At 42.8% G+C, this 17,914-nt stretch overlaps 1 long non-coding RNA gene across 1 annotated transcript; it reads right to left on the bottom strand.

Annotated features, from left to right (window-relative positions):
- Window positions 1–3,095: 3,095 nt before the first annotated feature.
- LOC125452956 (uncharacterized) lies at window positions 3,096–17,606 on the bottom strand. Its single transcript, XR_007247639.2, has 3 exons — window positions 17,470–17,606; window positions 17,163–17,281; window positions 3,096–3,250 (listed from the first exon to the last, which is right to left on the bottom strand). It is a non-coding gene; the product is annotated as an uncharacterized LOC125452956 (long non-coding RNA).
- Window positions 17,607–17,914: the final 308 nt, after the last annotated feature.

Raw genomic sequence — 17,914 nt, 5'->3', positions numbered from 1 at the left:
TGTTAAGAAATAAGGCCCTTTGAAGATCAATATTGTACAGTCATCACACCTGTTTCAACTCAACAAAATAGGTGACATGAACTAAATCCTCTGACATAACATGAATTTTTTAAAATTTGGCCCCTTTAAACTGAGATTTCTATGGAACTGCATAGTCTGGTCAATTCCTTTATAGCCCTAAATCTTATCTTAATCTTAATTTCTTATCTTTGTCTGTCCAACTGTTCCTCTCTCTCTTTGGGCTCTTATTCGCACCTATCATTTACCCCTTATCCTCTCTCCCCCACACTACCTTCGGTATATAAACCATATTTTCCGAGCTACCTTCAGTTCTAAGGAAGAGTCATTGGGCCCGAAATGTTAACTCTGATTTCTCTCCACAGATACTGCCAGACATACTGAGCTTTTCCAGCAATTTCTGTTTTTGTTCCTTTATTTTTCTGAGCATTTTAGTCAGATCACACCAAAAACCTTCAGGGCACTATATTTATGCAATCTCATCAGAACATGAGAATTTTACCTTTAATACCATCTTGAGGGAGCATGACTGAAGTCATTTCATGGTTCCTCTAAGCTTATTGTGGTCAGGCTCCCAAAGCCCAATACAATGTAAATATCAATATTTTACAAGCTATTGACTGTGATCACTAGATTTTCACACGATTGTTGCTTGCAGAAGATGTGCAAGTTAGGTGGATTGGCCATGCTAAATTGCCCATAGTGTCCAGAGATATGTACATTAGGTGCCTTATCCATGGGAAATGCAGGGAGAGGGTAGGGGAATGGGCCTGGGTGGGATGCTCTTCAGAATCTCTGTGTGGACTTGCTGAAAGACCACACTGTAGGGATTCTATGAAAGAAGCATTGGTCCTGGAATAAAGCAGAGGCTCAAATTATTTTAGCAGCAATGTGGCATTTGAATTGGATTTGGCCGGGTCATTGCAAGTATCTTGAATAAAATACCCCTCTGCAATCTACGTTCCAAGGTGGATCATTTTGCCCTGACCTCTCTTGGATTCACCTTCTCTTGGCACACTGTGACAAACAGCAGGTGCCAGGAGAAGTAATATCCAATATTGTGAACAGTTAACTTTAGTTTTGGTGACAGAAGCATAAAGAAACAAGGAAGTCTCTGACAACACAGTTGCTTCAAGTGTTCCATGGTGATGCCTGGTGAGCTGATAGTTTTGCATATATTTGGAAGCACACATGTCTGGGGGAGGGCAAGAGAAATAGGCTGTCCATTGAGAAGCACTTAGAATAACAATTTAAGAAGAAGTTGATGAGACATTGGACAGAGAGTTGTTCACATGTAGAATAAACTTCCTGAGGAAGTGGTGGATGGAGGCACAAGAACAAATGTTTAAAGACACTTCGATAAGTACATGAATAGGAAAGATTTGGAGGAATATGGGCCAGAAACAGGCAAGTGGGACTAGTTTACTTTGGGATTATGTTCAGCATGGACGGGTTAGAACAAAGGCTCTGTTTCAGTGCTGTATGACTGAATGACTCTAACAGGCCACTTTTAGAATATTCTGTACAATTCTGGTCACCCTTCTATAAACTTGAAGGGGTGTAGAAAAGATTTACAAGGATGTTGCCAGGTTTGGAGAGTTTGAGCTATAGGGAGAGACTGAATAGTCTGGGGCTATTTTCCCTGGAGCATCAGAGGCTGAGAAGTGACCTTATAGAGGCTTATAATGTCATGAGACGCACAGATAGGGTAAATAGGCAAGGTCTTTTTCCCTTGGGTAGAGGAGTCCAAAATTAAGAGGTATAGGTTTAAGTTGAAAGTGGAAAGGTTTATAAAGGAATCAAGGTGTAACTTTTTCATGCAGAGGGTGGTGCGTGTATAGAACGAGCTGCCAGAAGAAGCAGTGGAGGCTAGTACAATTACAACATTCAAAAGGCATCTGGAATGGTATATGATTAGGAAGAGTTTGGAGACAGAAAGGCTAAATGCTGGCAAATGGGAGTAGGTCAGATTGGGATGTCTGGTCAGTGTGGGCGAGTTGGACTGAAGGGTCCGTTTCTGAACTATATGACGCTATGATTCTATTTTATAAGCTCCTTCCCCTGCTATTCAACTATAACATTTCATTCCTCTTCTGGGTCTATCTTTTGTTCCATAATTAACTTATCTGGCCTTGCTCAATCATCATTTTTGTTATTTATTCATTCTTACTTTCCATTTACTTGTAGACCTTCCATTTTGTCATTTCACAGAGTTATGGTTTGTCTTAAAGCTCTCATTCACTTAGCCTCTTCCAAGTCTGATGAAAGGTCAACAATCTGAAACATTGGCCTGGATTTAATATGGGCAATGAGGGCAATGATAACCCACCAGATCTGCAAATGGGTATCATTCTTGCTTTATCCAGAGAAGCACACACTATTTCAAAGTAATCAGGCACTTAACCAAGTGGGATTGGTCTTCAGTCAGATTAATCCCTTGGATGGATGGAAATCCTCTCCTGAGAGCTTCAGCCATTCAGAGTACAGCAGCTCTCTGTAGTGACAGTGCCACCAGAAATGGCGACCACTGATGGTACTGCACTGGGGTACGCCATGAGGATGGCTGATGGATCTCCATAAAGAAATGAGCATGGGCAAGGATAATGGTCATAGGGAGAAGGTCATGGGTGAAGGGGGTAGAGGTCACTGGCAAGGGTGGTTAGCAGAGCTTGAAGACAGGGCAGGGACAAATGTCTTCCTTTGGGGCTCCTCCCATTCCCAGTATGCCTGTTAACAATAGCTCAGCACTAATGTGTTTCCTCTCCCTGGACTTAATCAGAGGAATTTGATGAATAGATCCACGTTATGCCTCCTACCTGGTTACATGTCCTCAAATTCAATCTCTGAACCCATCTGTGTGTGTGTGTGTGTGTGTGTGTGTGTGTGTGTGTGTGTGTGTGTGTGTGTGTGAGCGCGCTCAGGCACATGTGGAGGCGGGAGGCGGGGGCTTAGTTTTGTTGAAGTCATTAATTCCATCCATTATCACTTTCACAGACGTAGCCTGACCAACAGAAATTTCAGCTTTTGCTTTGCGAAGGAGTAGACAGTCTGGCCTTTTATCACATGGTTTCCTTTAGTAACTTGTACAGTGCAAATTCCCTGCCACATTTCCCACAGTATAACAGTGTTTGTGCTTCCGAATCATTTAATTGTCTATGAGGCGCTCAGTGTCTTGAGTTCACGCATGGTTCTCGAGAAATCTGTGTTTCTTTCATTCTTCACAAATAAGTGCCTTCAGGAGAGAAAGAGAGAAAAATTGGTGCACGGAAGGAGTTGAAAATGAATGTCTAGGGACATGTGCAGTGAAGGTTATGCTACCTTGACAGTAAGCAGAAAAATTTTATTTGAAAAATTAATTTCCATTCCTGAAACCTTTGCCAATCAGTTCATAAAATAAAGAATGTATTCAGTTCTGTAAAACAGACGTGTAATTTTTGAATTGAAGAGCGGGAGAGAAAATATCAGGGTCTAAATAAAGATGAAACATAGACAATATGAGGAATAGGCCATACAGTCCTTCAAGCCTGCTCTTCCATCAGTACAATCCCAGCTGATCATTCAACCCTGTCCCTTTTTTCTCTCCATACACTTTGGTCCTTTTAGCCCTAAGAACTATATCTAACTCCTTGAAAACATTCAATGCTTTGATCTCACTGCTTCCTGGTGCAAAGAATTCTACAGGATCCCCACTCTCTGGGTGAAGATATTTCTCCTTGTCTCAGTCCCAAATGGCCTATCCCATATCCTTAAACTTCGACCTGTGGCTCTGGACTCCTCTGTCATCAGGAGCATCCTTCCTGTTTTTACTGTGCCCAGTCCTGGTTAAAATTAGAATTTTATAAGTTTCTATGAGCTCACCTCCCGCAACCTCCCTTTCCACCCCATACCTCACCTAACAGCCACCGATCCATCTAAACTGCAGTGAATATAGTCCTAACCCATTCAAATTTTCTCCATATGTCAGTCCTGCCATCCCAGGAAACAGTCCAATCAACCATTGTTGCACTCCCTCCATAGACAGAACACCCATCATCAGATAAGGAGACAGAAACTGTACACAATACTCCTGGTATCGTCCCACCAAGTCCTTATACAATTACAACAAGTTCCTGTACTCAAATCCTCTCGCTATGAAGGCCAAACATACCTTTAGCCTTCTTCATGGCTGCACTTGCATTCTCACTCAATACAGCGTGGAGCTGGAGGAGTATGACAGGGCAGGCAGCATCAGAGGAGCAGGAAAGTCGAAGTTTTGGGGTCGGGCAAACGTCAACTTTCCTGTTCCTCTGATGCTGCCTGCCTTGCTGCATTCCTCCAGCTCCATGCTGTGTTATCCCTAACTCCAGCATCGGCAGTTCTTGCCTTCTCACTTTCAGTGACTGGTTTACAAAGACACTCCAGTCATTGCGCATCCCCCTTTTCCATTTGTTGCCATTCAGATTATAATCTGCCTTTGTGTTTTTTGCTCCCAAAGTAGATACTTAATTGGTCTTTCATCTTTTTGTTCACATTGTAAATTCACCTGTTTCTGATTGTAAGGGAGTACATTTGTCCTCATTCATCTTTTTCTCTACTCGCACACCTGTAAAATCTTTATCAGCTTGTATATTCCTCGTAAATTTACTCTGTATTCTAACTTCTTCCTCTTAATCAATCCCATTGCCCTCCATTGCTAACATCCAAACTGCTGAGTCCTTTGATCTGCTGCCTTATTTGGTCCATTCCTTTCCTTGGATCTATTACTATCCTTATCTTTCCTTGTAGCCATGGAAGGGCCATCTTTCCCATTTTATGTCTGTGTCCCGTGGGAATGAACAATTGCTGCAAATCATTAATGAGTCTTTAAATTTTTGCCATTGCCTATTCATTGTCATCCCGTAGAATCCCTACAGTGTAGAAACAGGCCATTTAGCCCAACAAGTCCACACTAATCCTCCGAAGAGTTCCCCACCCAGACATATCCCCCTACTCTAATCCTGTAACACCTCCTGTAATCCTGCATTTCCCATGGCTAACACACCTCACCTATACATCCCTGCACACAATGGATAATTTAGTATGCCTAATCCACCTAACTTGCACATCTTTGGACCATGGAAGGAAACCACAGCACCCAGAGGAAACCCACACAGACACAGGGACAATGTGAAAACTCCACACAAACAGTCACCCAAGTGTGGAAACAAACCGGGGTCCCTGGCACTGTGAGGCAGCGGTGCTAACCACTGAGCCATTATGCCACCCCAGACTTTTAAAAAACACCCCCCATTTATCATCAACAACTTGCACCTCAAACATCTATAGTTTCCTTTATTTAGGACTAGGATTCAAGTCTCAAAATCAACTACATCACTCTCCATTTTATTGAACAATCTCATTATAATATGGTCACCCTTCCCCAAAGGACCTTGCACACTTAGATTGGCAAATATTCTTTTCTCATTACACTATACCTAATCTAGGATGGCCTGTTCTCTAGTTGGTTCCTCTGAAAAACTTCGAATACAGACTCAAAGAATTCCTCCTCTATGCTATTGTTATTGATTTGATTTGCCCAATCTCTACACAGATTAAAGTCACCCATTATTACAGCTGTACCTTTATTGCTTGCATCTAATTTCCTGCCTAATCTTCTCCAATGTTACCACTGTAGTATGGGAGTATTTATATAAAACTCTCACTATTGTTTTTCGCCCCTTGCCGTTTCTAAGGTCTACCCATACAGAGTCTACTTCATTAGTAAGATTCCTCCCTATTGCATTAATCTCCTTTTTAACCAGCAAAACTACCCACCCACTCCTCTTTTTAATCTTTCTTCCTTAAAACTTGAATGCTCCTGGAGATTTAGTTCCCACCTCTGGCCACCCTGTAGCCACATCTCCCTAATCTCAACCATACTATATCCGATTATATCTCTATGCGCACCTAATTTATCCACTTCATTGTAAATGCATCTTGCATTTAGTCAGAAGGCCTTAAGGCATGTCTTTTTAAAATTCTTATTGCATTATATGTACTTTGGCCTGTTTAATTCCTGCCCTTGAATTCTCTGCCTATTGCTTTTCTTATTTCCCATTCTGATTTTTGCATTCGCCCGTGTTTCCCTCTGTTCTATCTCCCTATATCGGTTCCTGCCATTTAAGTTTAAACCCTCCCCAACCACATGAGCAAATATTCCCCTCAGACATCAGTTCCGGTCCTGCCCAGATATAACCCACCTTGTATTTGTTCCAACTCAACTAGAATTGGTCCTAATGCCCCAGAAACCATTTGCACCACTTTCCAGCCATGTATCCAACTAATATATCCTACTATTTCTACCCTGACCAGTATGTGGCATTGTTAGTATTCCTGAGATCACTATCTTTGAGGTATGACTTTCAAACTTACTTCCTAACTCCCTATGTTCTGCTTAAAGGAAGTGATCTCTTCATTTAATCTGTACTGGGTGGTACCAATAAGTCACCATAAGCACTGGCTGTTCACTCTCCACTCTAGAATTTCCTGGAGACATTATGAGACATCTTGACCCCAAGCCAGGGGGCATTATACCAAGCTGGAGGCTAGTTTGCTGCCACAGGAATATCCAGCTACGCTGCCACCCCTCCTCCCACCCTCGTATGGAATTCCCTATTAGTATAGCTTTCCCACGCTTACTCTTTCTTTCCCATGTAGCAGAGCCAACAATTGCAAAATGAGCTTGACCGACTGGCCATTCTTCCCAGCAGTGGTTTTTCTGTTTTGCAGGGGAATGGCCATAGGGGATTCCTGCATTCCTCGTCTATTTCTGGCTGGTAGCCATCCATTCTTCCCTGCCTGTGGATTGTGTGACCATCTCTCTGTAATGCTTTCCACAATACCCCCTGCCTTGCCGATGCACCAACTGCCACTCCAGCTCTGAAAACCAGGCTTCCCAGGAGCTGCAGCTGGGCACACTTCCTGCACATGTACCGGCCCCAGGCACTGGAAATGTTCCCACATGCAACAAGCCTTGAGCTCTCCTTCCACAGAAGCAAGCATAGTTTACTGTCTTGACTGGAAGTAACTCTGAGACAAACAAGAATAATGCCAATTTAAAGGCTTAAGGATATAAACTGGCAACTGGGCCTATTCCTTATGTCCTTGCCTCAGATCACCCATATTTCTCCCACTGACCACGCCATCATTCCCTTGGATCAGTGGAGTAGAAAGGGTAGAGCAAACACAGAGGGGCAAAATGAAAGTTGTCTAGTCTTTCAGACAATAGATCTGCTCTCTCATTAGAGTCGACTGGTGGTGGTTTGACATGAGGGTCATCATGTCTCAGGCTATGGGAGAAAGGGATTTGTATTGAGTGGAAGATAAAGCTTTCTCTTTCAGCTTTATCATGAACTGATGATCATACATACTAGTACACAGGCAAGCAATAATCTATACTACCGCTATCCAATGGAGCTACATTATCAATGAATGTCAATAATTGGTGATTTGCTCTGCAGATGTTGTCTTTTATCCTTTTCCGGGAAAGGAAGCCAAACAGGATACATTTTATAGATTGAATTGTGTATATTCGAACTTGAAAAATCTATTTTCTGCTATTTACCTTTCTTATCGACTGAAGACTTTGACTGATCAATTATGCTGATCATCTCAAACTATACTTCTGCCCATGATAATATTTTTCATCGGTTGGCAGTAAATGTTATGCATGGCTTTTATTAAGTTGGCTTAATGAACTCAAGTGAGGCAAACAGACTGTTTTCATCATTCCTTCATTTATCTATTTATGTTCTTTTGTTTAAAAAATAGTCTCCTTCCAGGAAGGTTTTGGCTCGTAAGGAGTGACAGGATAGGCTGGGACGTTTTTCACTGGAGTGTAGGAGGTTGAGGGGTGATCTTATTGAGGTTTATAAAATCATGTGGGGCATAGATAAGGTGAACAGCAAAGGTCCTTTCCCAAGGATAGGGCATGTTCAAAACTAGAGGCATATTTTTAAGGAGAGAGGAGAAAGATTTTACCGGAACCTGAGGGTTAGCTTTCTCACACAGATGGTGGTTCTTATATGGAATGAACTGCCAGAGGAAGAGATAATGCAGGTACAGTTACAACATTTAAAAGACATTTAGATAGGTGCATTAATGGGAAAGGTTTAAACGGATATGGGCCAAATGCACGCAAATGGGACAGGTTTAGTTTGGGAATCTTGGTTGGCATGGACGAGTTGGACTGAAGGGTCCATTTCCATGCTGCATGACTCTATGATCTCTGCTATCTGGTTCCTGAACTTAGTGATCTCACTGGATTTTTTCCAGTGGCGGGGTGGGGGGGGGGTGCGGGGGGGGTGCGGGGTGCGAAGTTCTGCCATCTGCAATCTGCAATCTGACCACCACCACCGAACACATTTTTCCCTCCCCACCCTTGTCTGTTTTCCAGAGGGACCACCCTCTCCGTGACTCCCTTGTCCGCTCCACACTCACCTCCAGCCCCAACACTCCCAGCACTTTTCCCTGCAATCGCAGGAAGTGCTACACCTGGACCCACACCTCCTCCCTCACCCCATCCCAGGCCCCAAGACTTTCCACATCAAGCAGATCTTCACTTGCACAACTGCTAATGTGCTATACTGCATCCGCTCTACCTGTCGTCACCTCCTCTACATCGGGGAAACCAAGCGGAGACTTGGGGTCCGCTTTGCAGAACACCTAGGCTTGGTTTGTACTAAACAACTGCACCTCCCAGTCACGTACCATTTCAAATCCCCTCCCATCCCTTAGACGACATGTCCATCCTGGGCCTCCTGCAGTGCAGGAACAGCAATTCATATTTCGCTTGGGAACCCTGCAGCCCAATGGTATCAATGTGGATTTCACAAGCTTCAAAATCTGCCTTCCCCCTCGTGCATCCCAAAACCAGCCCAGCTCATTCGCACCTCCCTAACTTGCCCTTCCTCCCACATCAAGACACACCATTTCCTACCTACTAACCTCATCCCACCCCCTTGACCGGTCCGTCCTCCCTAGATCGACCTATCTCCTCCCTACCTCCCCACCTACTCTCACCTTTACTGGCTCCATCCCCGCCTCTTTGACTTGTCTGTCTCCTCTCCACCTATCTTCTCCTTTCTCCATCCTCTATCTGCCTGCTCCTCTCTCGCTATTTATTTCAGAACCCCCTTCCCACTCCCCATTTCTGATGAAGGGTCTAGGCCCAAAAAGTCAACCTTCCTGCTCCTCTGATGCTGCATGGCCTGCTGTGTTCATCCAGCTCTACACCTTGTTATCTCCCTATGTGATCTGTTTTCAAAAAATTACTTGCGTGCAGTGCTTCCTTAATTGTGAAAAGGCACCAATGCATATTTTAATTTTTTTTTTCTGTGAGCATTATGAATGATACTGAAGTTTTGATGGCTTCTGGGACTTCTTCCTGCTCCAGGCATTCCTTCAAAGTTTGTTGCACACCACATTCACAGCTACCACTGCACCTGAATTCCCATTACACCGTTACCATCCTCTTGAGCTCAAAGATCTCATCTGAGGCAATTCCTCAGTCAACTGGGCCCTAACGCCAAGGCAACAAAGGCTTCTGCTGGATTGAGTTTAATGCTTGTCTTTGTGCAAAAGCAATTCTAAAAACAACCATTCATAGCAAACTAAATTATAAGGCACACATTTCAGCTGTAACTTATACTTCATAATATTAGAACAGCTACATGCTTGAAAGCTTCATTCATCAATCACTGTGCGCCTAACACGATTATTTAATGACACCTATAATTGTTACAACATCCACACAGGAGAGTCACAATACAGCTGGCACCTCATAGAAAGAGTGGGAGGGTACTTTCTACTGAATTGCCGATACATAAAAGGGAATGAAGCAGGTATTTAAATGTTCTGAGGAAGGGTCAAAGGACCAGAAACATTAACTCTGCTTTTTCTTCACAGATGCTGCCAGACCTGCTGACCTTTTCCAGCAACTTTCTGTTTTTATTTAAATGCAGACATAGGGTTATTTCTTTTTTGACTAAGTCTGAGTTGCAATACGATTTTTGAAGGGTTTCTTGCTGTAAGGTGAGTTTTCTCACCTTATCTTATCAAATGAACTTCATGAATTACCTGCTCTACACCCCAACGGATCCCTCATGCCTGGTTTCTGTACCATCTTACCATCCGCCATTCCCAGAAGAGCCTGCCACTCAGCAGATACCTGCCAAAACACCAAGGTCCCTTGTGCCCAGGACGTCTTTAACAAGCTGTTGCGCAGCTAGACCAGGGCTGCCTGTCAGTCAGCTCTTCAATCTTTATGTAGAGAGGATCCTGACTCTGACTGCCCCAAGCAACCCCATGGAGTGGTGTCAGAAGCTTTTCTTGCGTTACTGTGTCATGACCCCCTCAGCAAAGGCTATCTCCAATGCCCACCCCACTCCTGGCCTACCTTAAGCCAGTTCTCAGCCATGTCAAGCTTCCTGCTTTGTGTCTGTGTTAAGCAGCATAGCAAGCCAGCAGGAACATGAACTAGGCCTCTCTGGTAGAGAATGCAAAGTACAAAAAGGCTTGCAAGACAATGCAAGGTAGGGATGCCGTGACCATCCAGGTAGGTTGAGAGTGAGAGAGCAAGCAAAGAGCCTGGAGATACTGCCTGGTCCGGTCCATGAGCCGGGTACACGTCCCTGAGTGCAGACTGTCCTTTACAATGGCAGCATTACAATGACAGTGTTATTTCAGCCTGAAGTACAGATTGAAGTGCAGAAACATCCAGTAAGTGGATTGGAGATGAGCCAAGGGAGCTGGCACATGTCAGATGCCACTGCCCAAGGACTTGGCAAGTGTGTGGCTGGTGCTGTTGAAGTGAGCTCTGAGGTGTTGGTGCCCAGTTTCTAACTTTGAGGTCATTTGGAGAAAGTGACAAGTTGATTCCACCAGGTACCTGCTATGGTTTCTTTGTCGAGTTTTCCTAACATTTAGCTGGTTTGGTAAGTTAGAGGCTAAACAGTAATGAGGCAAGTGGTGCGAGTAACAAATGTTAAACCCCATCAATTGGCAACTCATGTTCTCAACATTGAAATTCACCTCACCGCACTTGCTATCTGATTCTATCACACTCCTGCCATGACCCATAAACTCCAAAAGCTGCATAAAGACTCTTTCCCTCATGAAACTACAAAGGTCTTGTTTAAGTTCTCATATGGAGAAGAAAATGAGAGAGGTTGGCACTTCTTATGTAATAGGTAGATGGTTGGATTTGTGGGTGAGTGGTGGATCATAGCTGTGTCTGAAATTAAGTGAATGTAAGGATTATTTGAAGACAGTCTCACCTAGATTCAATGTTTAGCACATAACCTGCATAATACAAACGCAGAAAAATGACGGTGTTTGTATTTTTAAAAAGCTGCTTGCAGAACAATGCTTTCCAATAGTCTCCAAGATTAAAAGTTTACAATGTTGTCGGTAGGGAGTCATTAACTTGGGAACTGACAGCATGGGCACGCATCTCTCCTGACAGAACTTACGTTCATGTGCAACAGTAAAACGCCTAACTTCCCTTTTACAGAGAGATACCACCTCATTTGTTTTGATCTCTTAGGACCACTGGTATATTTAATATACATTACTGACCTGAGACTGAGCACTCAGGGCATTATTTCAATGATCACTGACAACGCAAAACTTGGAAATGTAGAAAGGCAATGATGAATATCTGATGAATATAGTCTGATTCGTAAAATATGAAATGTCAATTTTGGTAGGAAAATGAATTGAGGAGCTATGGAACAAATGTTGCAATTTTAAAGTGGATGCAGGGGCAGAGTGACCTAGATATGTATACATGAATCTTTGCATACTAATAGTAGATCCATTTAGAAAATGACCAGAAACTGAACTAGACTAGGCATATAAATTCTGTGGCTACAAGAGCAGGTCAGAGGCTAGGAATGCTGCGGTGAGGAACTCAGCTCCTGACTCCCAAAGTCTGTCCCTATCTACAAGGCAAAAATCAGGAGAGCGATGGAATACTCTCCACATGTCTGATGGGTGCAGCCCTAACAGTATTCAAAAAGCTCAATACTATTCAGGACAAAGCAGCTCCTTTGACTGGCACCACATCCACAAACATCCATTCCTTCCACCAACAACACTCAGAAAATGTGTATCATCTATAAAATGCACTGCAGAAATTCATCAAAGATCCTTCGATAGCATCTTCCATCCCCATACCCACCACCATACAGAAGGATAAAGGAAGCGGATACATGGGAACACCACCACCTGCAAATTCCCCCAGCACCCCCAAGCCTGTCACTATCCTGATTTGGGAATATATTGCCATTCCTTCAATGTCACTGTGTCTAAATGCTGGAATTCCCTCCCTAATTGACTGTTAACACTGACAGAACTTCCATTCTCCTCTTCAAATGCTACCAAGAAATATTTAACATCTAAGATGAATTAGGAACATATGAATTAAAGCAATAGGCCCCTTGAGCCCACTTGGCTATTCTCTAAGATAATGGATGAGTTGACTGTGATCTCGACTCCATTTCCCTGCCAGTTTCCCTGATTCCTGCTTCTCTTGCATATCCACCGGCTGCACTCGTGGCTATTGCTACCACAGGGTGGAGCACCGCACATGAATGCAGGTGATCAGAGTTCTACACTCACATCCAGCAGCAATGATGTGGAGGTGTCGGTTTTGGACTTTGTGGGGTGGTGGGGGGTGGGGGGGGGAGTGGGGGGGGGGGGCAAGGTCAGAAATCAGATGACACCAGGTCATAGTCCAACACATTTATCTGAAGATACAAGGCTATTTCCCATAAACCTGTTGGATCACAACCCGGTGTGCAATTTCTGACTTTCTCCAGCAGCAAGGTACTGTGTGTGAGTAAATAAGTGTGGAGCTGGGAAATCACAGCAGGTCAGACAGCATCCGAGGAGCTGGAAAGTCAACATTTTGGGCTGAAACCCTCCAAGATACTGTGCATTATCAATAAATGTAAATACACTGACAACAGGCAAAGAATTGCAAGTACACTTTGGAGGAATGGTTCTAGAGAAAGAACATAACATAACAGATCTTGTAAAGGACGCATTCTGTGTAATTACATCAAAATTAATTCTCCAGATCTTTACATCCTAACCTCACAGACTATTTTTATAAAACACGAATCAGTTTAATCCCACGAGGAAGTCACAACATATTTACCGTTCATTTGGCACAGTATTGTGGACCAGACCAAAATTCCTCTAAACATGTCAAGGAGATAGCCTAAACCCTAACTTTTTCTTCTTTAAAGGCATTGCCAAGCATTGCACTTGGGATCCACTCGACTGGTCAAACTATTAGGCTTGAAGGAAAATATACTTTATTCATACAGTATAGTTAAAATTCAGACAAAATAAAAAGAAGTAAAGAATTGGCTTTAACTGTAACTCTATTGAAATATTTAACAAAATAATAAACTACTCATTAACTGTTCCAATGTACTAAGATCCCATAAGCACACCCTTGGCAAAAGCAAATTCAGTAATATATATTGTCTCTCATGAAGTTCTAGCAACAGGAAGTGAACCTCAGCTTTTCGTTGTAACAGAGAGAGGAATAAGAGCTTCCACATCCCGCATCGAAACCCCAGCTACTACAGAAAGCTAAAACTAAAAATCCTGTTTCTGTGGAAGCTTGACTCCACCCTTTCATGCTGCTCCTATTGTTCCAACTTAAAAATAACCCAAGGCCACACAAGCTGTTTACTTTATTGGCTTTGAGCAGACCATACTTTACCTCTGTCTCAACTGTTCTTCATTTAAAAAACTAGGAAAAAATACACCTTTTAAATCCATGGTATTGTCACAATAGAAAGCCACTTCAGTCAGAGTGGATAGGAGAAAATTATATCATAAAACAAAGGGCTGTGGATGCTGCAAATCTGAAACAAAAACAGAAATTGGTGGAGAAACATAGCAGGTCTGGCAACATCGTGGAGAGAAAGCAGAGCTAACTTTTTGGTTCCGGTGACTCTTCTTCAGGACATTTCATGTTTTATTTGACTAAGTCTGCAATTACTACAATGTGCACATTAGATCAGAACTAAAAAATGCCTGAAGAGTATTTATTTTGTCTTAATTACCAACAAGAGACACATGGGTGCAATGCACATGAACAGATGGACCTTGGCAGCCATATTTAATGGTGACCCATCTTTCTTCTGCTTTGAGACAGACACACACCATTCTCACAAGTCTGTGCGACTCAGCCTCGAAAATCCTTGCACCTTCAAATCTCTCTGGGACAGAAAATATAAATTATTACTGAGCCTCTGAGGAAAAAAGTTCTGTTTCATCTCCACTTTAAATGAAGGACCCATTATCCTGAAACTCCCCAGACTCTCGGCTCCCCAGTGAGAGAAAACATCCTCTCAGCATCTACCCTGCCCAGTGCCTCAGAACCATATGTATCTCAATAATATTGTGTCTCATTGTTCTAACCTCAAATGAATCTAGGCCATCTTATTCATCCTTTCCTCATACAACAAAACTCTCAACCCAAGAATCAATCAAGTTAACTTTATCTGAACTGCCTCCAATGAAAATATATCCATCCTAAAGTGAGTTCAAAATTGTACATCCAGATGCTGGTTTACCAATAGCTTGTATGGTTATAAAGTGACTTCTCTAATTTTATACCAGATTTCCATTAAAATAAAGAGCGCATTCCATTTGCCTTAATTACTTGTGCATCTGCATTCTGTTTGTGATTCAAGCACAAGGCCACCAAGATCCCTTTATACCATAACATTCTGTAGTCTTTCTACCTTTAACTAATGTTCTGCTTTTCTACTCTTCTCAAAGTGGGTAACCCCGCATTATCCCACAATACACTCCACCTAACAAAGTTTTGCTTATTCACTTAATCTACCTCAGTCCCTTTGTAACCTCCTTCCCACTTTCTATCTCACCTACCTTTAGAATTTCTGCAAATTTGGCTACAAAATACTCAATCGCTTCAACCAAGTCCTTAACATAGATTGTAGTAGTTAAGGCCTCAGCCTGATCCCTGCAGCAACTCAAGATTTGTAGCTTGTCCTGTGTATCCCAACTCTGTTCTTGTTACTTAGGTAGTTTTATCTGTCCATGCTAATATATCACTCCCAAAAACAGGAGCTCTTATCTTGTGCAGTAGCCTTTCAGGCAGAACCTGCTATAAGATGAAGCTACATCACTGCTCATCATACCTTTTGAGCTATTTGGTAAATTTTCTGCCACCCTTCTCTTTCCCAGTAGGGATCTACAGGACTTGGTTCATCTAAAGTGACAGAGGAAAACCATTTGGTAGTCTAAGGAGGCTGTAAGCTTAAACAAGTTGTGGTCTATTGTACATCAGTAAGTATCTGCAAATTACAGTTATATGATAGACACTGTTATAAAGATCAGGAGACCAATCCAGCTGGTAAATCTTATCTCTTCAAAGTCCCAAATGTTTAACAACCAAGTCCACATGACATCATCAAAGTGGAACTTTGGCTTTTACCCTTTCAGACAACATTATCAAATGCCTGGATAATAAAATGTGAGGCTGGATGAACACAGCAGGCCAAGCAGCATCTCAGGAGCACAAAAGCTGACGTTTCGGGCCTGGTCTAGGCCCGAAACATCAGCTTTTGTGCTCCTAAGATGCTGCTTGGCCTGCTGTGTTCATTCAGCCTCACATTTTATTATCTTGGATTCTCCAGCATCTGCAGTTCCCATTATCATTATCAAATAGCTTTTAGTTTCACTGGCCACATGGCTTTTTCCTGGTGACAGAAAATACAGAATAAAGTTCTTACACAATAGTGTCATTTCACTGAGTCACTGCCCACACAGCCACAGGTAACGAACGTGTGGAGAATATAAACTCTACTGCTGGTGCCCTTTTGGGTGCAGTGGTATTGTGGGAGAATGTTTTAAAAATTTAAAAATAGACACGAGATTTACAGGGTCTCCACAGTCTATGGACTAGTTCTAAGGTGGCCGGTCAGAGCCCATGTACAGTGTACATGTAAATAAAGTGGGACTTGGCTACAGGATACCGGTCTCTGTGCAGTTACACAGGGGAGAAAATGGAGAAGTAAAAAGACTCAAGTACCTTTTGGAAATCCAAATATCCAAGTATTGACTAGTTACCCTTTACGCATCCCTTTTGTCACATCCTCATAATTCTAACAATTTGGTAAACATGATTTCCCTTTCATAAAACCATGTTGACTCTGTCTGACAGAGTGATGCCCAGCTGGATTAAAATCTCATGCTGCTACTTCCTTAGTAATGCATTCTAGCATCACTAAAGACAGATGTTTGGTTAACCATCTCATTTTTTTAGGATTCAAGCAATTTCCAACCAATGCATCCATTACTCCCCTAAGCCTTTAAAGACCACTACAATATCGTGTTTTCCCAATACCTTTTCTCTGGTTCAGGTGTCAGTGTTATCACTGGGTGAAGATTAGCACCACAAGTTACAACAGACTCCTTGTTATCATTTAAGCGCGTGGAAACAATGCCGGCTGTTCGACTTTAACAGGCAGTCCAGACAAATACAATGTTTCAATATTGCTGAAGATAAGAAACACAAAATAAAAAGCAAATGGCCTTGCTTTAATTGAACCATTTATTAATTTACATAAACGAAACACACCCTTCAACGTTACTGAAATTCGAAAACTGTTATCAAATTCTGCCATGTTAACAACGGGAACATCCCACACTATAAACTGAATTTGCAAACAGCACCCTCTATTGTACATTGTGTGCATATTCAATGATATGAAGCCAGATACGGACAGTATTTAGACTGAAGCAAACAATAATTCGCTTACAACATTTCCATCGGCGGCAGAACTGACCTCAAGATTAAATTTTAATTTATACTCATCAAGGGAGGTAATGGATTAGACCAGGAGGGCAATGATACTGATGTGCAGCCCAATACTATAAGGGCTGCTGAATGGCTTTAGTCTTCAGGTTCCTGCCAGATGAGTGCCACCCTACATTCTATAACGTCAGACTGCGCCGCTCTAAGGGGAGCTGTGTTCTGGCTGCGACAAGTTTCTGGAACTGGTTCCTGAGGAGGCTCTGCGCACCGTCAATTGTGGAAATAGCAAAAGACAACAGAGAATGCCCTCTAAGCTTACCCTACATTGCAGCATCGGAGCCTTTGTTACACTTGGCAGACTGGACAAGAGTGGCTGTCTTTCCACAGACAGCCAAAGGCCCTTCGGGCAGCTTATGTGGTCAATGTAACTCCAGGGACCTGCGTGCAGCACAGGAAGAAGTGTAATGATCTCATAATTGCTCAAAGTCCATAAATGAATTTTCAAAAGGCACATCCCTACAACCCCCAACTATTAGTCTCAAAGAAGTGCTTCCACTAATCATACCCCTTTCACTCAGCTACTAATAAACTTTAGCAAGCACCACACCTCAGATTCATCGGCTCACCTCACCCCATGGACTTAGCATTGTTGAAGCCTTCCCATTTAAAGCTCTCAGGTTGGATACACAGCCAGCTATTCAGCTATGCCTGGCATATCACCCACAAAGCACCATACTTATCTCTCTTATGCACAAGGCCGCCCTCTACAGCAGACAGCAGCACCTATCTGCAGTGCACAGTGCAGTAGCATGTCTGCAACCCAACAGACAAGGCAGTACGGCCATTATTAAAGCAATTGCATCAGAGGCCATGGTCACTGGCAGGGCTAAAGTCATTGAGGATGATGGTGTTTTCAACTAATCCAGTTCTCACATCCTATGTGGCCCTTATCCATTGTCTCTTCTGATGGCGCAAACAATCTCTTGCCTTCTCCTCCTCTCCTCACTGAAGTTCTTCCTTTTTCCCTCTATCCCTTTCGATGATGAGGAGCTGCCACGTAGCCAGGGAGTG

The sequence above is a fragment of the Stegostoma tigrinum genome, chromosome 4 (genome assembly GCF_030684315.1).
Source record: "Stegostoma tigrinum isolate sSteTig4 chromosome 4, sSteTig4.hap1, whole genome shotgun sequence".
Classification (NCBI taxonomy): Eukaryota; Metazoa; Chordata; class Chondrichthyes; order Orectolobiformes; family Stegostomatidae; genus Stegostoma; species Stegostoma tigrinum.
The sequence above is the reverse complement of the archived record's forward strand: the minus strand, read 5'-3'. Positions and strand labels throughout refer to the sequence as shown.